Source organism: Elephas maximus, chromosome 2 (genome assembly GCF_024166365.1).
Source record: "Elephas maximus indicus isolate mEleMax1 chromosome 2, mEleMax1 primary haplotype, whole genome shotgun sequence".
Taxonomy (NCBI): domain Eukaryota; kingdom Metazoa; phylum Chordata; class Mammalia; order Proboscidea; family Elephantidae; genus Elephas; species Elephas maximus.
The window spans coordinates 133,663,696-133,687,114 of NC_064820.1; the positions used below are offsets into that span (position 1 = coordinate 133,663,696).

Below are 23,419 nucleotides of genomic sequence, written 5' to 3' on the forward strand. Positions count from 1 at the left end.
AATCAACTTGCCACCAGGTTGCTGGCTGATCACCTCCAGGGATGGTGCCATATCAGGGACTCAGTGTTGGTCTTTGCTTTGGGCCGATTGGGCACTCAGCAGTGGTAGTAGCCAAGTCAGCCTTGGTGAGTTAAAGTCCATGTTGCTGGGCCCATGCATAACCTCCATCCCTGCCACCACGGCTACTTTGTGCATGAGCTCATTGAGCAATGACAGCAGTAGCTGGGAAAAGAGAATGATTGGTTTCCATAGAATGTGTTATCTTATCCATTTGACTGTTAATATCATCCTCTGCTGAGGTCACCCTTTGTTGAGCATTCATATGAGACACAAATATCTTCTCTTCTTTGACCCATTCAGAGAGGTCTATTCACATACCTCTTCTCCACAAATCCTTGTCTCCAATTTTCCAGTCATGTTCCTTCCATAACCCTGACCATCCAGCCAAACCTTTGGCCACAGCCCATGAATCAGTATACAATAGCACATCTGGCCATTTTTCCTTCCAAACAAAGTGAACAACCAGGTGCATTGCTCGAAGTTCTGCCCATTGGAGGATTTCCCTTCACCACTGTCCTTCATGGTGTCCAGTGGTGTGGGGCATGTTGAGATATTTCCTCTAAAGTGAAGGGTAAGTTATTGCATCTGACCCCTCCTATAACTAAAAAGGAGGCACAATTCTGGTGGGTCTCTTTGGATTTGGGAGGCAACATATCCCTCATTTGGGTGTGTTACTCTACCCTATTTATCAAATGACTTGAAAAGCTGCTTGTTTTGAGTGGGGCACAGAACAAGAGAAAGCTCTGCAATGGGTTCAGGTTGCGGTTCATGCTGCTGTGCCACTTGGGCCATAAGATCCAGCTAATCCAATGGTGCTTGAAATGTCAGTGGCAGATAGAAATGCTGATTGGTATCTTTGGCAGGCCCCTATCGATGAATCACAGTGCAGACCCTTAGGATTTTGGAGCAAAGCCCTGCCATCATTTGCAGATAACTACTCTCCTTTTGAGAATCAGCTTTTGGCTTGTTAGTGGGGCCTTAGTAGAGACTGAACACTTAACCGTGGGCCACCAAGTCATCATGCAGACTGAGCTGCCCGTCATGCTTTACCCACAGAGTCATAAAGTCAGACGTGTACAGAAGCACTCCATCATTAAATGGAAGTGTTATACATGAGATTGGGCCCAAGAAGGACCTGAAGGCAAAATTAAGTTGCATAAATAAGTGACCCAAATGCTCATGGTCTCCACTTCTGTCACATTACCTTCTGTCTCCCAGTCTGCACCTACAGCCTCATGGGGAGTTCCTTATGATCAGTTGACTGAAGAAGAGAAAAATCATGCCTGGTTTACAGATGGTTCTGCGTGATATGCAGGTACTACTCAAAAGTGGACAGTGGAAGCATTACAGCCCCTTTCTGGAACCTCATGTCACCAAGAAAGCAGTGCTAAGAGCAGATTATGTCCTTTGGACCCCGAGTTCCCGTATGGAGAAGCTGCTAGTCTGGGGGAAGATTGATGAGAAGGCTGACAGAGAAAGAAAGCCTTCCCTTGGAGCTGACACACTGAATTTGGACTTTTAGACTACTTTACTGTGAAGAAATAAATTTCTGTTTGTTAAAGCCATCTACTTGTGGTATTTTTGTTGTAGCAGCACTAAATAATCAAGACACTAGCTTCCTAAGGAAGTACCATATTGTTTTCTAAAATGGTAGTTCCATTTTGCATTCCCATCAGCAGTATGGATCTGCTTTTTAAAAAAAATTGAAAAATGTGGTTAGGTCACAGAGACACGTTGATTCATTAAGTCGGCAGACTCTCCAGGGCAAGACCATAGTTTATTCTGCCCCCCAAACTCCTTCAGTGTCTTCTCTCACTAACCCTAGCACATATAATCTGTCAGCTTGGCCCAGAAAGATGGACGGACAGCCAAATGGCCATTTGGCTGTATTGGGTGACCTGGGAATAACTGCCACAACTCTCTGTGTGGTAGGAAATGTGCTCCATTGCTTAAAAAAAAAAAAATTCCAATCTCTGATGAAATTTGTCTAGGCCATAAGTTTTAAAAAGATGAGAAAGCATTACATGTGACATTACCGATCAAGGAATGAAAGCAGTAAGTCTTTAGCACGCAGATGATAATAAGAGAGGGTGGAGAAATAGAGGGGATCAGATAGAGCACATAACATAAATTGCTTTCTTGACTTTGTATATGATTTTGAAATATTCCAAAGAATGCAAACAGATCGCTGAGATAGTTATTAGTAGAATGGGGAGAAAGTTTAAGAGGCAAGGAAGTAAAGTGGAAATTTATTTTCACTGGTGTGAAAAAAGTAAACCAATGGACAGATGCTATAGGAAAGAACTTTAGTCTGCCCAGCCTTGGAGGAAAAAGAATAAGGCTACTGTGTAAAGTACAGTGGGAAAAAAATCCTGGTTACCCTTTACAAAGCCAACAGAAAGATTTTGATTAAAAAAAAAATAGTGGTGGTGTGTGAACACAGATGTCATAGGGTTTATGTTGTCTTTTGGAGCAGGAAGTATAATAATAAGTATTAGTTCTGTGAGCAAAAGCTAGGAACAGAGAAATAAGGACTGACATAGCAAGAGAATGTTCACAAATATGTGGGTGACAACATTGAAGGTCATGTTTTGCTTCACAAGAGGCATGACCCATGAAGGAAAACACGGGCTTCTAACTCAGACAGACCTGGGTTGGAAATCTGACTTTGTCCTTTACGATCTTCAAGCTTTTTTGAGCCTTGCTTTCTTATCTATGCACTGAAGATAATCATCAGTCTCACAAGGCTGTTTAGGGAATTCACTGGAGAAAGTGGGTGTAGAAGATCTCATTTCTGCTTGTTCAGTTCCTCATCATGTCCTGTTTATTTACCTTCTCAAAATCTTTGGAATCCACTTACTTTTTTTCATCCTAACCACCTCTCCTGTAGTCCAAGATACCAAGTCCTTTCCCACTCTTCCAGAAATACTCCTATAACCTCCTACATAGTTTTTCCACATCTACCTTTCATTTCTTCCGGACTGTTCAGTGTTAACATCTGAAAGATCTTTTCAAAATGCAAATCTGGTCATCTTACACATTCTTCCCTAACACACACACATACACTCCTTAAATAGCTTCACATTGATCTTAGGATAATGACAAAACAACCAAGCCCTGGCCATTACTTGAATCTTATATTTCACTATTCTTGGCTGCCTTTCAGTTTGTTGAAGCTCGTTTTGTTGATTGGTTAATGTCCGTATGAGGTCAGGTTCTGTGTCTGTTTTTGCTCATGATAGTATCTATAGTATCCATCACAATGACAGATAGACACAAGATGCTCATTCATTGTTGCTGAATGAGTGATGATGACTTTTTAGTAAATTTTCTTCCTGCTCCCTTTAAGCATATCTCAAAACCATGTAGGGGATTAATGGTATGTGCTTGGCTACTGGTCCTTAATCAATGGACCCTCTCATTACACACATGAAGGACAGGAATGCTTGCCGTACAGGCAATCTGCTTTGAAAACTTGCCAACCCTTATTCTAGAATGGCATTCTCAGTCTAGACACAGTGTATGAACCTGTTATGGCTTGATTTGTGTCTGCCAAAAACATATGTGAAAGTCCTAACCCCTATGCCTGTAAATATGACCCTGTTTGGAAAGAGGGGTTTTTTTTGTTATGTTAATAAGGCTATACCATCATGTGTGAGTTCTAAACTAATCACATCTGAGTGATCTTATAAAAAGAGCAGAACAGACAAGAGCACACATACAGTGGAAAGACAGACACCATGTGAGGATCTGTCCACAAGCAAAGGATAGCCATCAGACACCAGAAACTAAGTGAGAGGTCCATAGGTAATTAAGATAAAATTCAAGGAAAAGGTGCCAATTGAAGAATTGAGAAAGGTATGTGATGTAATATTATTATTCCCACTTGGAAATAGCCTTCTGTCAGTTTAATATTGACTTGTTCACATTTCAAAATTATCCTATGTAATCTAATCTCTATAAGTTTAGCTTTTGCAGTTGTTAATAATAATATGATATGATTAATTTCAAAAGACCCTCATTAGTAACACTGTTCAATTCAAATCCTCATTAATCTGTCAGATAAGATCTTTGTATTCTCCACTGCTAGAATCAAGGCAGGTTCCAATGAGCTTTAATTACTTGGAGTAAGGTGTCGCACGTTATCTTTCAGAGTGTTTGTATGTTCAGGGATTGATGACATTTGGCTCAAATTTAGTCTTACTCATTGCCATCAAATCAATTCAGACTCATAGCAACCCTATAGGACAGAGTAGAACTGCCCCATAGGGTTTCCAAAGAGTGGCTGGTGGATTCGAACTGCTGACCTTTTGATTAGCAGCTGAGCACTTAACCACTGTGCCACCTTATATATATCATTTTCTGGAATTCGTAGGACTATAGCACTGTTTTTGGAAAAAGTGAAAGGAAGGCTATAAGAAAAAAGTTCTGTTAGTTCTGAATTTGTCCTATCCATTGTGTTGAGGTGAAATCTCTACACACACTATGACTGTCATGATTATGGAGATGACATCTCTAGACATACTATGATCATCTTGACTATGTCGTATGCATGTAGTTATAAATGTTAGAAATATGGCACCTTCAATCTCTTGATGATCAGATTTTAAGGCCACATCTGAGAATGTGTGAGTACTTGGTAGAGCACCAACCATGTGATGTGGCCGAACAGGGCATAGTGGTCTCAATTGCTTTTGCTTTCGAGCTCTGAAATAGTACTAACCGTGGCAGAACTTACTAGCATTTGGACTGCCGTGTGGTGGAATCTCATGAGAATGTTGTCACATCTCACCCAGATATTTCTTTCAGAAAAGAGAATTTCTAGAAGATGCATGGCCATGTGATGCCCAGTGGGAGACTACTGCTAGACAGAGTTTGAGAACTATGGGAAAAATAACCCTCAACAAGATAAATGAGATATGTGCCATTGCCACATTTTGATGCTAGATGATCTTCTTCCCCCTTTTATCCTGTCATTCTCTTGTGAGATATAATTCTCATTGCAGTTCTACAATTCCTTGCCCTAAACCCTTAAAGGCAGAGATGCTTCAGATCGAAAATGCTTTGGATTTTAGAAAAATGCTATAGCCCATATATCACGTATCATGTAGCGCCTCCAGTGGGATGGGCCAACATCCCATAATCAAACATACCAATGTTTCTGAAATAATTCTCATTGAGTGGGATAAGACATTATTCAGGTCAAGTTTTGCTACCAAATGAGTCTGCACAAAAATTAGGAAAAACATTTTCTTTTTTTTTTTTTTCCATAACTTTTTGCATTTTGGAATTGTGCAAAAGGAATTGTAGGTATGTATCTTTCTCTCTTCTCCTCTAACCCCTCTACTGTGCATGGTTTGAGAGACATGTTATAGTTATTTCTTCCTTTCTAGATCTATCACTCTAGTAATATCATACAAGTGATTTTCACCTGTGTGATCTGAGCTAGCACTGATTTTAAACCTTCATTTGCCTATCCAGCATAACCTGTAGCCAATTACTGCTCAAGGTCCAGGCAAACTAGGGGAATCGATCTTTTGTCCTCAGTGGGTTACACAGTGCCTCAGGCAGGAGGTTGGCCAGCTGCCTAGAATACACAGAGAAACAGTGTGTTCTCATTATTTTATTTTTTGAAATAATTCTCTTTACAGATGAGTTATATAACAATAAAAATAAATTTATTATACTAAATTTAGAGAATGCTAATTAGCAGAAAGAAAAAAAAATTAAGGTTATTCATAAACACATTATCCAAAAGACTCACTTCCAATGTTGCTATCTCTCCTTATAGTTAGCCTCTCCCTCTCATTCTTTGTGCAAATATGCATTTGTGTGTCTGTTTGTGAGTATGATACCTATATGCATACAAACATATGTAGGCCCAGGTCACAAAATTATATAAACTCACATTATTTATAGGAAACATATCTTTATTTTTCTAGAACTGATCTGATCTTCCCCTCTAGAGCCATACACACTACATAAGGGAAGAAAAACCAAATTTTAGTCTAGTCAGATAGATTTAGTTTGATCTGAGGCAAACATTTAAAAAATCTCTTTGGATAACTCAGTCTTTTCTTGTTTGACTTAGATAAAATTCAGAGTTCTGTGCCCTTCCACACTTTTCTCCAAGTCAGTGTCTGGGTGTGTGATGCATGTGACTTCATGGCAGTTGAAGAAAGTGGTCTCTGGGTCCTACCCAGCAGGATCTGCTTCTTATATCTGTGGTATCTGAGGGGCTATAGGTCCTCAGTGGCATTTTCAGGATATGCATGGTCATCCACTTTGGGCTCATTTGCTCACTGCTCATAAGTATTTCTTTAGGTCATTCAGAGAGTTCTCAGCCCTGTGTTCCATAATCAGCTCTGGTTCCTTGTTCTTCATGCATCAGTCTTGGGAGCCAGGAGCTCAGCTCCCTCGCCATATTGGGTACCTTGCTGAGTGGGCTGTACCTCCATGCCTTTGGAAGGTGAGTGGAGGAAACTCAGTCACATGAAAGGAGCACGGCAGGTCAGCATAGGATTTAGAGATTCCTTTAAATATTTCGCAGAGTGAGAAATAAGGGATCTCACAAGTGAGCAGAGTAAAACTTGTCTTTTCCACAGTAGGCTTCATTCTGTTTTATAAATTACATGCCTTGCCCTCTCATCTGGGTCAAGATTTGTTCTTACAGAATGTTGCCAGGGCAACAATGCCTGTGGCTTTTCAAAGTATTTCAGGAGTGACTGAAGAGCCCTCTCCATCTGCTGGGGATGAGCTACTTGGGGATGAGAGAGAGGCCTTATGCCAATTTGTTTCTCATTAAGATCACATTAATAAGCATTACTCATGTAAATCTCTCAGGCAGTTATTCCCTGGCTTGTGCTTATATGTTTCCAAACACAGAATTCTCCATCTCCATGTTCATGCATTCCACAGCTCAGCTCTCAAAAGTCAAATAGGTTAATTCACTTCATTTGCTCTGTGTCCTCTGAAAGTCACAATCCAGTTTGGTTTAAGAGGCTGTTGAAGACAGTCTTGGGAGGGGCAGGTCTTTTAGGAATTGAGTGGTTGAGGGTGTACTGTGTACCTGGTTGTATGTGGACTGATATTTGGGTAATTAAAGGAGATATTGTTTGACAGTAACAAAGACCCTGGAATTGTTAACAAGAAATTGCACCCAGGTTGATAAGGAGTAAGTCAAAAACTGCCCCAGTGCTCTGTACGCAACCTGGAAGGGAACATACCACAGAAGTCTAATTCTGATCTGAGTCTGACCACCATGGAATAATAGTCCCTGGGTGGCACTCAACTACTAGCTGAAATGTTGATGGTTTGAACGCACCCAGACACACCTCGAAAGACAGCCCTGGCAATCTGCTTCTGAAAGGTCACAGCCTTGAAAACCCTATGGAGCAATTCTACGTGGCACATGTGGGTCATCATGAGTCAGAATTCACTTGATGGCAACTAACAACAAAAACAACCGTAGTCTGAAACAACAGCCTATGGCTGGGGTTGGACAAGGTAGAGATAAGAAGTGGGAAAGCTTTACCAGGCTCTCTCTGTGGGAAGCAGATTTGTTCTGGCTCTTACAGTGTTTGCTTTTGAGAGATAAATGAGGACTTCAACCCCCTCAGCTTTTCAGTTAGTGAGTAAATGTATCTTTGTACCACGTCTCTATCCCCTTAAGAAAACAAGTGTCTATTAATACGCTTACAAAATATAACCTACAGTCATGAGCCAGGCTGAACTTGATAGTAGAAGTACCAGACAGGAGAGTGGAGTTTGTGGCTTTCTGACTTTGACTTTAATCAGGTCGTCTTGATTACATAGCACAAGCAATGAGAAGCTTGATTAAATGACTTTAGTTCATTGATAACTTTAAATAGCTGAATATGTAATTTGCAATTTAACCGACTCGGTTACCTGTGGGTTACCATGGTAATAAAGGATATGCTGAAATGACATTTAACATTAATTTTATTATTTTAATTTACAATCAGTGGAACACAATAGCACTTCCCTACCAGTGTTTTTTTTTTTTTTTTTTTACCAGTGTACTTCATTTTAGGGTAACAGCAAGAATTAATGTACTCGCATTCTCATGTATTAAAGAGAAAAGGTTAAGACCAATTCACGTATTTCCAAATTAAGGGTTAAACTGATGTAGATGGTGAGGTTAAATGGGCCCTCTTGAAATAGGTATCCGTCTGGCCTTCCGACACTGGGTATGTGGTATTTGGTCCTGAGATAAGTGACACCTCAAGCCAGGCTGCAAAATGTGATGTAATGAGATGATAGTACCCTAGTTCCTTGAGCTTAGGGTTTCAACACTGGATTGAAGTGTGCTTATACTTTGTTGGCAACCTGTGGCTATAAAAAAAAAGAGGATTTGGTTGGACTTTTCTGGTTTGGCTAATATTCTAGGAGTTATTACTCATGCATAATGGAAACCTAGAGAATATTGTCGTTGTATGCTGTTGAGTTGTACATAAAGCGACCCTATGTACAACAGAATGAAAAATTGCCCAGACCTGGGCCACCCTCATAATTGTTGTTATGTTTGAGCTCATTGTTGCGGCCACTGTGTCAATCCATCTCTTTGAAGGTCTTCTTCTTTTTCACTGACCCTCTACTTTACCAAGCACGATGTCCTGCTCCAGGGACTGGTTCTTCCTTATAACATGTCAAAAGCATGTGAGATGAAGTCTCACCATCCTTGCTTCTAAGGAACATTCTGGCTGTACTTGTTCCAAGACAGGTAGGGAATATTGGAAACTCTTTTATCCAATGGTAGATTTGTGATAAAAAGGCAAAATTATGGGATAATATGAACGCATTTAAAAGTCTCTAAAGGGCTTGATTTTGTGTGTGTGTGTTACTACTATTGCCAATAATACATATGACCAAAAATTGACATGGGAAAGAATCTGTAACTTTATAATGGCTTTGAAAATGATTCCATGTGGATTCATCATCTCCTAAGGCCCAGGACTGCCACGAACTTGGGCTATACCTTGTGAAGAGGTCTATGGATCATGGTCCCCATTCTTGAGTTTTAACCATACCTGACTCTAATGACATTCATATTGCTGCTCTTTCTTTCAGCTCCTTTTCAAAGTTGATGAGCTTTTAACTTTTCCTTTTTACAATTCTTTCTGTTGGGAAGACTATCATGGGAATATATTTCGGGGTACTGCTTTTGTTTTTGGTTAGTAAATGAAACCAATGCCCTAACAGAAGTAAGTGAATATTTTCACCATGTTCTGCAAAAGTACATAGTTTCTTTTAAATATGGAAATGAAGATGCATAAGAAATATTTTAAATCTAGCTAACACATTGTTTTGTCAGACAGCAATGTGCAGAAATACTCTTAAAAATAGATCCTGTATTTTAACGGTAAATGTAATCTCTGTAAGGTGTGAATAGTGATAGAAAACATAGAATCCAACTCTCTTTCCTTAAATGAAGCATTCACCTCAGAAACCAACCAGAGGAAAATTGAACTTGGCATACACCAACTACCTTTTAGTTATTTATTGAGAAGTTAATTCAAATTTTGCCACCAAGTCATCACATTGATTATTTTTCCATCTAACTACTCGCACAGCTAATGATAAATAATCAAGCCAAAAAATAATTGACAGTCTTAGGGAGGGAATGATATTAAAAGGTAGAAAATAAATGTATCCATCAACTAATGGAAATAAAACTGATAAGCACCGCAACAGTAAAGAAAGCATTAATTCAGGCAGCACCCTTTCAGTTCGCCTTAGGAATCATGAGTAGCAATTTGAAATCCTGTTTTCCTCCTGGGAAGAAGTGCTGCCTGGAATATGATATAAACTATACTGATCAAATAAAGCAGAGAGCCTCAGGCTAAAACAGAGAGAAAGAAGTTACAACAAAGAAAAACAGCTAGTTGTATGAAATGACACATTTATACACCAGCAAAGTAAAATTAGAAATCTCCCCCCACATAAATGTTACATCAGCTGCAGAAGAAAAATAGCTATATCACAGAGACCAAATTGGAGAAAGAAAATAACATAAAATAGAAGATTATTTCAAATAATTCCCAGAGGATGTTTCCATAATACAGATCTGTGTACCTGTGTACATATACAAAAAAAAAAAAATATACAAACATACATATATATTTTTAGGCTTTGATCATGATATAATGATATCAATTTAAGTTTGTTATAGAATAATGCACAGATTCACCTGAAATAAGCTGAGCATTTCAGGAAAAATTAAATGGTAAATAATATTAAGATGTATATATTGGAACAAAAATTTTATGGGCATAAGTCATTAAAGTTAAACAGGCATTTGATGCTCTCTTTTTTCTTTGAAAGCTTAAAGCTCTCCATCAGGCAAAATGGCACCCTTTGGCTTTTGCAAGCATCACTGAGTTTAGAAAAGTATAACTAATGACGAAGTGAAATATTGCAGGGGCATTCCTCGGATGTGATGAATTTGTTATAGCAGCGGTTTCCATTTGAAATTCCACGTCATCTATCAGGAAGGCCTCTGTGCCTCATCTTATGCAGCACATGGGTTTTGAAAGGCAACAGAACAGGTAAGTACAATTTTTGTAAATTAAATCATTGTGCTTGTAATTTGTGGCTCATCATTTTGTAAAACCAAGAGTCTATTTCTAATGTCAATGACTAGGCCTAAAATAGCTAACTGTTGTTGTTGGGTGCCATTGAGCTGGCTTTAACTTGTAGCTACCCTACATACAACAGACCAAAACACTGCCCCATCCTGTGCCATTCTCACAAATTGTTGTTATGCTTGAGTACATTGTTGCAGCTACTGTGTCAATTCATCTCATTGAGGGTCTTCCTCTTCTTTGCTGATCCTCTACTTTAACAAGCAGGATGTCCTTCTCTAGGGACTGGTCCTTCCTGATAATATGTCCAAAGTATGTGAGACAAAGTCTTACCACTCTTGCTTCCAAGGAGCATTCTGGTTGTACTTCTTCCAATATAAATGTGTTTATTCTTCCAACAGTCCACAGTATATTCAATATTCTTCATCAACACCATAATTCAAAGGTGTCAATTCTTCTTTCTCTCATTCATTTTCCAGCTTTTGCATGCATATGAAGTGATTAAACAGACCATGACTTGGGTCAGGTGCACCTTACATGTTGCTGAAAGCAATTTAAATTTGTGTAAAATGCAAGAATGAACAAGATAAAAGATAGAAATTACAGGAAATCATAAATATTCATATTATAGTCAATAAAATAAAAACAAGTAAGATTTTATGGGTGCTTAATATTTGCAGCAACTGGCAATCATTTCACTTTTCTCTTTCCTCAGTCGGCTACAGAATCCCAAGTTCACATTTTAATCTATAAACAGCATTTTTTACAGTTGATTTCTCCTTCCTCCTTTGAATACTCTTAAGACACCACTCTCTCTTAAAATTACTCATATCTTATTGGTTGTTCCTTTTCCATCTCCTTTGTCGGTCAAATCTCAACATTGGACTGTTCTAGGGCTCAGTCCTTGGACCACTTCTTGCTATTTGGCTTTATGTACTCGATGATCTCATTCAACCTCATGACTCTCAATACTACATATATGTGAATTACACTATTTTCACCCTTGAGCTCCAGATTCATATATGGAACTACATACTCAACATCTCCATTTGGGTCTCTAATAAGCATCTCAAACTTAATATATGCAAAACCAAACACCTGGTCTCCCCCATGCCTGCCTCTCAGTATCTTCCCATTTCAAGAAATAAAAACTTCACTCTTTCATTTGTTCAATCTCCAAACTTTGAGTCATCCTTAAATCTTTTCTTATTCTCACACCTCCCACTCAGTTCACTAGGAATTTCCCACTAACATCAGCCTGATTTAAACCGCTTATTTGCAATCACCTCCTAAATCACTTCCTTGTTTTTTTCCTCTTACCCACTGGCAGTTCATTACTCTCAAAGCAGCCAAAGTGATTCTTTAAAACATAAACAAACTTAGGTCACTCCTCTACCCCAAAGCCTCCAATCACTTTGCATCTCGTTCAGAGTAAAAGGCAAAGTCCTTACATTGGCCTATAAGCTCTGCATGATCTGACTGCTTTACCTCCCTGACTTCATCTCTTAACACTCTTGCCCTCACTCATTCTCCTCCAGCTACAACACCCTCGTCATTCAGTCATGCCAGACACACTCTCACCTCAGAGCCTTTCAGCCTTGACTGCTCCTCTCCTGAGCACTCTTCTCCCAGATATGGACATGATTAGTTTCCTCTTTACTCAAATGTCATCTTCTTCATGAGGTCTTCTCTAGCTACCCAATTTAAATTGCAATTCCCATTCCATCACTCTCTATCCTTCCCTTATCATTCCCCATGGCACTTATCACAATTTGCTGTAGAATATGTTTTACTTTTTATTGTGCCATGATCCAAATGAACCTCAGTTGTAACAATTTATTCAGGGAGTACAATCACATAGCTATTCTAGAGAAGAAAGCCTGGGGTCATTTAAAATCTTAAAATCTGAAGCGTTATTATCTTGCCTTCCAGCTTCTTCATTGATTTTATAACTCTGTACAAGATGTTCAATATCATGAAGCAGCCTATAAAGTAGGCTGTAGTGTCCTTTACATTTTAAGTTGCCCCTCTGCCTTCTCCCACTCTAGTATACATTGCCTGTAGGGGGAAATTATTGCCTTTTGTGTTCATTGCTGTATCCTCAGTATTCAAAGACTTATAGGTGGGGCTTGGCTGGTAGTTGTTGAATGAATGGCTAATTGTAAAAATAGCTCTATGGTTACCTTGAATATTTAAAGAATCTGGCCTAGATGCACATCTTAGTGCAGGATCTGAGTTTGTGACTTGTTGAATCAATAGTCTATAATTGAGAACAAGGTTTATATAGTAGAAGACACCACTGAACACTAAGTGGAACAGAGGTTATTCAAGGAAAAGAAATACAAAATCAGGATCTGGCAAATGCAGGTTATTATTCACCCAACAGACATTTGTTTTTTCTTGGTGAAAGACTTCTGATTTTATGACTGCTGTAATGAATCCAGCCCCAGAATGAATCATGATTAATTTAAGCTAATCACGCAAATCTCATTCCTCTTTGCCCAGTGACTAAACTAGGGCAGTTCTAGTCAAAGTGATGTAAAAAGCCTTATGGGAAAATTTTTTACTCTCATAAAATAGGGAGTGGTAAAAAAAAAAAAAAACACTTTTATTTGCCCTACTTCTTGCTTTGGAGTTTGCATTTTGGGGAAACACTGCTTGGGAATAGCTAACTTGCAATCATGCAGGAGGCATCATCAACTTACTGAGAATGCCTGAACAAAAGCATGGCAAGAGTCAGAGTCCTTGTTGACAGTGTTGATATTTGCCAATCTGAGAACTACTTACCTACAGACTTCCTGAAAATACATATTTGTATTCCTTAAGCCACTCTTCACTGGATATTCTTTTACTTGTAGCTAAAGTTAACCTAACTGATACAGAGGACTTTAAAATGTGAAGACATGGCCAATACCCAAGTGAACCTCAATTTTAACAATTGATTCAGAGAAAACAATCCGTTGCTTTCACGTTGACTCTAACTCCTGGCGACTCCATGTGTGCAGAGTAGAACTGTGATGCATAGAATTTTCGATGGCTGATTTTCTGAAGTAATAACCAGACCTTTTTGGTAAGATGCTTCTGGGTGGACTTGAACTGCCAACCTTGTGTTTAGCAGCTGAACATGTTAGCTATTTGCACCACCCAGGGATATCCTGGGAAAACAAGCACACAGCTTCTGTAGAAAAGGAAGCCTGGGATTATTTTAAAATCTTAAAGTCTAAAGAGTCATTATCTTGCCTTCTAGGTTCTTCATTGTTTTATATCTCTGCATAGAATGTATACAATTATGAAGCGGCATCTACTGTTGTACAGTCCTTCACATTATAGGTAGTCCCCTCCCCCTCATCCCCTATACACTTTATAACGCCAAAGAACATACTCCATTGACATCAGTGGTGCTGGCCAGGGGTCTGCCTCATAGCTCTCTGCACTCGGAGCTGACTGTTACATAATGCATACCCATCACCCCCATAAGGAAGCTCTGTATCCCACAGAACTCTAACAGTGGCCACCTTATCCTTGGAAGGAATTCTTTTTCTCGTTACTCTTTCCCTTTGAGTCAGCTCCAAATCCTCTGGCTTCAATAAAATGACTCTCTTCTAACATTTTCTTTGCAATGTTGAGCCATTGTTCATGCTCAATTAAGGATGATGACGAATAATGCAACTAACAGTAATTAGTAGCCTGAAAGAAAAGGATGGCTGAAAAAACAGTAGGGAACTTCCCAAGAGAGTTTTATTCCTTTTAGACAAGCCATATGAAAAATGTAGCGGAAGCATCATCCACCTGGGACAGAGTGAGGCTGGACAAATAACAAGAAAAGATGACAGTGGGGAGTTCTGCAATAGTGAGGTAATGAGCTGAAAGACCCAATAGTTTTTTCATTCTATTTAATTTCAAAGGTTTAATTTTCACCATTACCAAATGGCGATTATTGCATCCCCTTGTGAACACAGCCTTGACCTAGATACTACCACCTAGAAGCACATTATACCAGCATGCATTTTGAATTTCCCTTAGTTATATTCATAGGAAAATAGTATCTGGAGAAATGTTCTTAATAAAGAATAACTTTGGTTCTCTGCCTTTTGCCCTTCCTGTTTCCTGTAACTGGAATGCCTCCCTTCTCCCACCCATTCTGCTATTCTAGTCCTTCTCATCCTTCAGTGCTCTTTTCAGGACCTTGCTCTCCTGGAAGCCTTTACAGGTCCTTCCTCTCTGTATTTGTACCACAAATTGGGTGGCTTACAACATCAGAAATGAAGCACATGGAGGAGAAAGTACTAAACCTATTTTAGATGTTAACTTAAAAGGTCTTCAAAGGGAAATCATATTAAGAGAAATATAAATCACTTGTGTGGTTAAATGAGGTTAATGAGTGACATTACTAAATTCATCTGAAGATTATTTTTTAAGATAATTTTCTGAGGAAAATACAAATTTTTAGTCTCACTGTATGCTACCTGTATTCAGGCATAAGTTAAACACTTGAGCACAAGAGAGACCTTTTTGGCTCAGTGTATTGACAATAATTTCATCAGTTTAGTTCGTGTAGATGGTCAAATCAGAAACAGTTTAATATACAGTGCAGATTGCTGGAATCTAACTGGTTTTTCTTCATTATCATAACTCTTGTTGTGTAAATGTGGCATTGATGGTTCAGTGGTAGAATTCTCACCTTCCATAAAGGAGACCCGGGTTTGATTCCCAACCAATGCATCTTATGTGCAGCCACCATCTGTCTGTCAGTGGAGGCTTGTGTGTTACTATATGCTGAATAAGTTTCAGCAGGGCTTCTAGACTAAGAGGGACTAGGAAGAAAGGCCTGGTGATCTTCTATCAGCCAATGAAAACCCTGTGGGTCACAACAACAACAAAACCCTATGGATCGCAATGGTCCAAACCCTAATTGATTCTGGAGACAGCACAGGACCCAGAAGCATTTCGTTTCATTGTGTGTGGGATTGCCAGGAGTCTGAGGCTAATTCGATGGCAGCTAACAACAACAAAATGTAGTCACCAGCACTCATCTAAGGATGGAAGGGATATGAACGGTGATGAGCCGAAAAAAATGAACTCAGTGAATGTCATCTGCTGTATGCAAATCATGGAGGGACCTTCTGGTAATTGTCTCTTTCTTTAATTTTTCCTAGAAAATCTTTCACTCGGAATCTGGGAATATGGCTATGTTAACCTGATAAGATATTAAGGCAGGCTATGGGCTTTATTCAATCAGTAATGGTCTCAGGTCCATTCATGGGTTAGGATATCACCACTGTGCAAAAATTGAACCTTGTTGACAAGTGTTTTCCATAGGTGTCTGTGATACCACCAAGCTGTGGGAGGGGTGATCTTTTGCCAATGGGACTGAGTGACAGTGTCTAAATAATTAAGACATTTGGAAACTGGTTGGTTCTTGCTGAGGAAGCCAAGCTACTCCTTCTGATTAGTGCTTTCCAGAGCCTCCTGAGCTGTGAGTCCAAACTGTGTCCACCTTGTTTGACCCTGAATACGAAACAGCAAGTGTGCCCACTTTCTGGCTCTCACAGTTCTTTGACAATGAAACAGTTGAATCACAAGGCAAAAAGCTCCTAAGAAAAATATAGATTCTATTAAAACCAGGTTGTGCTGTGAATAAAGCAGTTTCTTGTTTGGTGCATGGGAAAAGTCAGGAGGAGGGAGACTGTGCCACATAGTCCCCATTAGTGAAAAATTTTTTTCAAGAAATAGTCCATAGCGTCACTAAACCAATCATATAGGTAAATTTGGCAAAACTTGTGGAAGTCCTTTGCTACAGCTTTTGTAATGGGTTGGCGTAGAGCAGAAAGTTATTGCTCCCTGACATAAAAATGTGAAATACTTTTCTTCATCCAAGACGTAGGAGCTTATGAAAGAGAGAACTGACAGTAAGTTCACAGCACCACCAAAGCTGAGGCCTTATCACTGCAGAGATTTGATTAGGAGAACTGCCAAAACAAATGTCACCAAATTTTTTTTGACAGAAGAAAGAACAGAGCAACAATAAAAACTGTCTTAATTATCCAGCGCTGCTGTAACAGAAAGAAATACCTTAAGGTGGTTGGCTTTAACAAATAGAAATTAATTTTCTCACAATTTAGGAGACTAGAAGTCTGAATTCAGGGTGCTAGCTATAGGGGAAAGCTTTCTGTCTCTGTCAACTCTGGAAGAAGGTCCTTGTCCCTTCAGCTTGTTTCCTGGTTCCTTGGAGATCTCCATGTAACCTGACATCAATCTTCCTCCATCTCTGGTTCTTTCTTTTGTTTGTTTAATCTCCTATATCTCAAAAGAGAATGATTTTAAAATACACCCTATACTAATGCTATCTCATTAACTGTTCCCCATTCCCGAATGAGATTATAATCACAGGCACAGAGGTTAGGGTTTACAATACGTATTTTGGGTGGACACGATTCAATCCATTACATTCCACAGTTTGCTCAACCCAATTCTTGTCCTTGCCACATGCAAAGCACATTCACCCCATCACATCGTCCCCAAACTCTTAAATCATCTCCATGTCAAAAATCTCATCTTCTGAGTCATCTAAATCAAATATGGGTGAGACTTTAGGCATATTCCATCCTGGACAAAATTCCTTTTTATCAGTGAACCTGTGAAATCTAAAATACAAGTTATCTGTTTCAAAAGTACAACAGTGAAACAGGTACAAGGTAGACATTTCCATTACAAATGGGAGAAATAAGAGGAAAAGAAGGGATAAAAGGCATCAAGCATGTCCAAAACCTAACAGAACAAATTTACTTTGGTTCTCAAGTCTTGAAAATAACCCTCTGTATTCGTTGAAGCCATCTGGGCAATGGCCTTGCCCTCTATACTCTGGGTGTTGGCCATACCCTCTGGATTCTGGGTGGAGGCCTTTTGGCCCTAGGGTTCAGCTCTGTCTTCAAGGTCCACTGGGATGGCAACTCTGCTCCCTTGGCTTTGGGTGGTGCTATTCTTCTAGTTCATTTGGTGGCAACTTCACTCCCTTGGCTACAGCAGGCCCCAGTCTTCTGCCCCTTGGGAAGCTTTGAGTGGTGGCCCCATGCCCCTGGCACAGCTTAATGTCAGCCCTGCACTCCAGAACCAAGTTGGACAAGATCTGACTCTTTGAAACCTAGGAGGCTGTGGCTCCACACTTTGAGATCCAGGAGTCTATGGCCACCCTTTCAAATCACGAAGGCCCTGGTTCCCATGCTCCTTCCAGCAGTTCTGCTGATCTCTAAGGTGCTCTAGGAATCATCCTTTTCATTTCTTGGAGGACAACAGATGTAGCTCCTTTGGCCTGTTTCCTACCTGTAGAATCCCAAGAGGCAGACAGCGTTCTTTCCTTTTGTTCTTTCTCTGTCCCATACAGTCTAAGCTGATGGGTTTTCTGTCTGGTAGTAGGTTAGATCCTTCAGTCACAGGCTTAATTTCTTTAACTAAAAAGATTATGCAGCCATGTCCTTGGTGAACATTCTATAACATGTGTCCTTAGTTTGTATAACTAAGTATAGTTTGTATAACAAAATTTTCCAAATCTTTAAGTTTTGTTTTCGTTTTACACAGTTCATTTTTTAAAATTTTATTGCGTTTTAGGTGAAAGTTTACAGCTTAGTTTCTCATTAAAAAATTGTATGAATATTGTTTCGTGATATTGATTGCAATCCCCACAATGTGACAGCAGTCTCTCCATTTCCAGGTCCCCTGTGTCCATTTGTCCAGTTCCTGTCTCTTCCTGCTTTGTCCTCTTGCTTTTGGGCAAGACATGATCATTTGGTCTCACATATTTGATTGAACTAAGAAGCACGTTACTCACTTGTGTTATTGTTTGTTTTATAGGCCTTTTTTATAATCTTTGTCTGAAAAGTGGGCTTCAGGAGTGGTTTCAGTTCTGAATTGTCAGAGTGTCCATGGACCATAGTTTCAGGGGTTACTCTAGTCTCTCTCAGACTAGTAAGTCTGGTCTTTTTTAGGGAATTTGAATTCTGTTCTACATTTTTCTCCCACTCTGTCTGGGACTGTCTGTTGTGTTCCCTGTTAGAGCAGTTAGTAGTGGTGGCTGGGCACCATCTAGTTCTTCTGGGCTGACATTGGTGGAGGCTCTGGTTCATATGGTCCTTTAGTCATTTGGGCTAATGTTTTCCTTGCGTCTTTGGTTTTCTTCATTGTCCTTTGCTCTGGACAGGATGGGACCAATAGATGTATCCTAGATGGCTGCTCGCAAGCTTTTAAGTCCCTGAAAGCTACTCACCAAAGTAGGATGTAGAACTTTTTCTTTATGAACTGTATTATGCCAGTTGACTTAGATGTCCCTCGAGATTTCTTTCCCAGGGGGATCTCAAACAGCCCCTTCAAAAGAAGGATCAAAAGAAACAAAAGTTGGGGTCAGGAGGGGGTGCTGGCTTTGGGGTTCTTCAGAGGCCTCAGCCAGCTCCTGGAGATGGGGAAAAGAGGTCTCAAATCAAAAAGAGCCGGAAAAGGAAGCTCAAAAAGTCAGAGCGAGCGGGGATAGACTCCCACCTCCTCAGCCTCTGTGGGCTCCCTCCGGTGATACAGACCTTGAAAAGGAGGAGAAGGAGGAGGAAAAGAGGAGGAATAGGAAATGGCAGCAGTGGTAGGAGGTGAAGCCCCAGCCCCTATGTTCCCAACACCCCCTGAGGTCCCTAGGCCGCCTACCACAAGGCTTCCTGAAGAAACCCCTCCCACACACAGAGAAAGCAAGGAGGTGGGTAGCACTGAAACAATCCAAGATGAAGATGCCAGCTCTAGAGAAGGGAAGATGCAGATCATGGATGAGGACATCGTGGTGGAATCAAGTGATGACTCATGGGGTCTGATCATTTGTTACTGCTGAAAGCCCTTTGCAGTGTGGCCCATGAATGAGGGCAGCCTGTGTGGGACATGGACCCATTCCTCCTGTGCTAATATTAAGAAGACCAATGTTCCTGTCTTCTTTTACTGCCAGAAATGCAAGGAACTTGCTCGGAAATGAGTGTCTCATGTTCCTATCCTCCCTTCACTCCTCCTTCTACAACCTCTGAATTTAGACTTGGACCCACTGCAGTTGGGAGTGAGAGGCTGTTTGGGTTCCTAGACACACAATCCCTGCCTCTTGGACCTGCCATCCCTCACTTTTCTGGGCCAGAGTTGGAATTGAGTTGGAATGGCGCAGTTGTCTATAAAACACTAGTGTAAATATTAGCACTTCTCTCCCTCATTGTTTTTTCTCCCATCTCCTCATTTATTTCCTTATATACACTGGTCGTATTTTTAACTTTGGACTTCCGCTTTTGGGCATGGCAGCTCAAAGGTGGAGTACTAGAGCCTGGCTGAGGGAGTAAGGAAAGCCCCAGCAACTTGATCCCTGGAGCTGTTTGTGTGTGTCTGGGAAACTTTTGTGACTTTACCTTGGTCAGGTCGTGCTGATTGCCCCTATATTGTATATTGTCTTTCCCTTCACCAAAGTTGAAACTTGTCTACTATCTAGTTAGTGGTTTCCCCTCCCTCCCCCTCACCACCCCCATAAACATCAAAGAATGTTTTTTTCTGTGTGTAAACCTTTTCTTCAGTTTTTCTGATAGTAGTCTTGTACAATATTTATCCTTTAGTGATTGACTTATTTCATCAGCATAACGCCCTCCAGATTCATCCATGTTTTGAGATGTTTCACATATTCATCATTGTTCTTTACCCTTGCGTGGTATTCTATTGTGTGTATGTACCACAATTTGTTTATCCATTCATCTGTTGCTGGGCACTTGGCTTGTTTCAATCTTTTTGCTATTGTGAATAATGCTGCAACGAACATAGGTGTGCATGTGTCGATTCATGTGATGGCCTTTATTTCTCTAGGATGGGGTGAGAAGGTATCTTTGCATTTCTCTAATGGCTAATCATCAAAAGCATTTCCTCATGTGTCTGTTAGCTGCCTGAATGTCTTCTTTGGTGAAGCGTCTGTTCATATGCTTTGCCCATTTTTTAGTTGCATTATTTGTCTCTTTGTTATCAAGGTGTTAAAGCATATTCCTGATTTTAGAAATAAGATCCTTGTTGGATATATCTCAACCAAAATTTTTTTCCAAGTCTATAGGTTCTCTTTCGATGTAAGTCTTTCAAAGAACATACGGTTAAATTTTCAAAGTGTTAAATTTTTAGGAGCTTCCAGTTACCTAGTTTATCTTCTGGTGTTTGTGTGTTGTTAGTTACAGTTTGTATTCTTTTTATGCCATGTATTAGGGCTCCTAGCATTGTCTCTATTTTTCTTCTGTGATCTTTATCGTTTTAGGTTTTAGATCCATTTTGAATTAGTTTTTGTGTATGGTGTGAGTTATGGATCTTGTTTCTTTTTTTAAAAAATGGAAATTCAGTTATGCCAGCACTATTTGTTAAAGTGATTGTCTTTTCCCCATTTAATGTACTTTGGCCCTTTGTCAAATATTAGCTGCTCATAGACGGATCAATATAAGTCTGGGTTCTCAATTCTGTTCCATTGGTCTATGTGCCTGTTGTACCAGTACCAAGCTGTTCTGACTGCTGTGACTGTATAATAGGTTCTAAGATCAGGTAGTGTGAGACCTCTCACTTTGTTCTTTAGTGATGCTTTACTTCTCTGGGGCCTCTTCCCTTTTGTACAGATTTGGTGATTTGTTTCTACATCTCGTTATAGGATGCTGTTGACGTTTGGATTGGGATTGCATTGTATGTGTAGATTGCCTTGGGTAGTATTGACATTTTCACAATATTGAGCCTTCTTATCCATGAGCTCTGTCCAAGAGAATCATATGGATATCTGGGATACGGTTTATTCTGGCAGAGAAAATAGAAAATGGAAGGGCTCTGAGGCAGGGTAGCTTGCAGTATTTCAGGAACAAATGGGGGCCATTGTGGCCACAGCACAGAGAAAAAGGCATTGAGAGGTAGAGAGGGAGCCAGGGGCTGGATCAGGTAGGCCCTGGTAGGTTTTGAATGTTACTCTACATGTAACAGGAGGTCATTGGAGAACTTTGAGAAGGAAATTAATACAATCAGATAAACCTTTTGAAAGTACAGAAGAAAGTATTGCTTCTTTATAGGACCCCCCCCCCACAATTACACAGGACCTCTGGCAGACATATCTACTAACAATTGTTGGCATCAATTATTCACAAAAAATATCATTCTTCCCATATACGGTACACCTGTGTTTGTATATACTCTTATGTTCTCTTTAGAAAACTACCGTGAGCAATCCTGGCCACATTTTAGTAAGTTGCTATTATGCCCACTATTGAACAATATCATTAATATTACATGCAAGCAAAGTTTTTCTGAAGATAATTCAAAAACAGTTGCAGCAGTACATTGACAGAGAACTGCCGGAAATTCAAGTTAGTTTCAGAAGGGACCTTGGAACAAGGGATATCATTGTTGATGTTAGATGGGTACTGGCCAAAAGCAGAGAATAACAAAAAGATGTTTGCCTGTGTTTTATTTACTATGCAAATACATTCGCCTGTGTGAATCATAACAAATTATGGATAACATTTTGAAGAATGGGAATTCCAGAACACTTAATTGTACTCATGAGGAAGCTGTACATAGATTAAGAGGCAGTCGTTTGAACAGAACAAGAGGATACTGCATGGTTTAAAATCAGAAAAGGTGTGCATCAGGGTTGTATCCCTTCACCATATTTATTCATTCTGTATGCTGAGGAAGTAATCTGAGAAACTAGATATATGAAGAAGAACAAAGCACCAGGATTGGAGAAAAGCTCATTAACAACCTGCCATATGCAGATGACTCATCCTTGCTTGATGAAAGTGAAGAGGACTAGAAGCACTTGCTGATGAAGCTCAAAGACTACATACAGTCTGTAGTATGAATTACACCTCAACACAAAGAAAACAAAAATCCTCACAACTGGACCAATAAGCAACATCATGATAAATGGTGAAAATTTTGAAGTTGTAAAGGATTTCATTTTACTTGGATCCACAATCAATGCCCATGGAACCAGCAGTAAAGAAATCAAAAGACATATTGCATTGTGCAAATCTGCTGCAAAATATATTTTCAAAGTGTTAAAAAGCAAAGATGTCACCTTAAGGGTTAAGTTGCACCTGACCCAAGCCATGGTATTTTCAATTGCCTCATATACATGTGAAAGCTGGACAATGGATAAGAAAGATCGAGGAAAAATTGATGCCTTTGAATTATGGTGTTGGTGAAGAATATTGAATATACTGTAGACTGCCAGAATGAGTCTGCCTTGGAAGAAGTACAGCCAGAATGTTCCTTAGAAGCAAGGGATGGTGAGACTTTGTCTCATGTATTTTGGACATGTTATCAAGAGGGATCAGTCCTTGGAGAAGGACGTTATGCTTGCTAAAGTAGAAGGTCAGCAAAAAAGAGGAAGACCGTCAATGAGATGGATTGACACAGTGGCTGCAACAATGGGCTCAAATATAACGATTGTGAAGATGGTGAAGGACTGGGCAGTATTTCCTCCTGTTGTGCATAAGGTTGTTATGCATTGGAACCCATTCGATGGCACCTATCAGCAAGCATAACAATCTGCTCTTTGGTTTGTGTACATTGGTTCACCTTCACAACCACTTTGCAAAGTAGACCTTATCATTGCCATTTCATAATTAAGGAAACGGAGGCTAAGAAAGATTAGCGACTTGGCCAACATTAAATTCTCAGTGGTGTTGACCTGCAACTTTGACAGAAGTCTATCTGAGTCCAAATCTGGGGCCTTCCCA

General features: G+C 39.8%; 1 pseudogene; it reads left to right on the forward strand.

The window, feature by feature from the left end:
- The first annotated feature begins 10,602 nt into the window (after positions 1–10,602).
- On the forward strand, positions 10,603–19,665 carry LOC126066985 (PHD finger protein 23-like; annotated as a pseudogene).
- Positions 19,666–23,419: the final 3,754 nt, after the last annotated feature.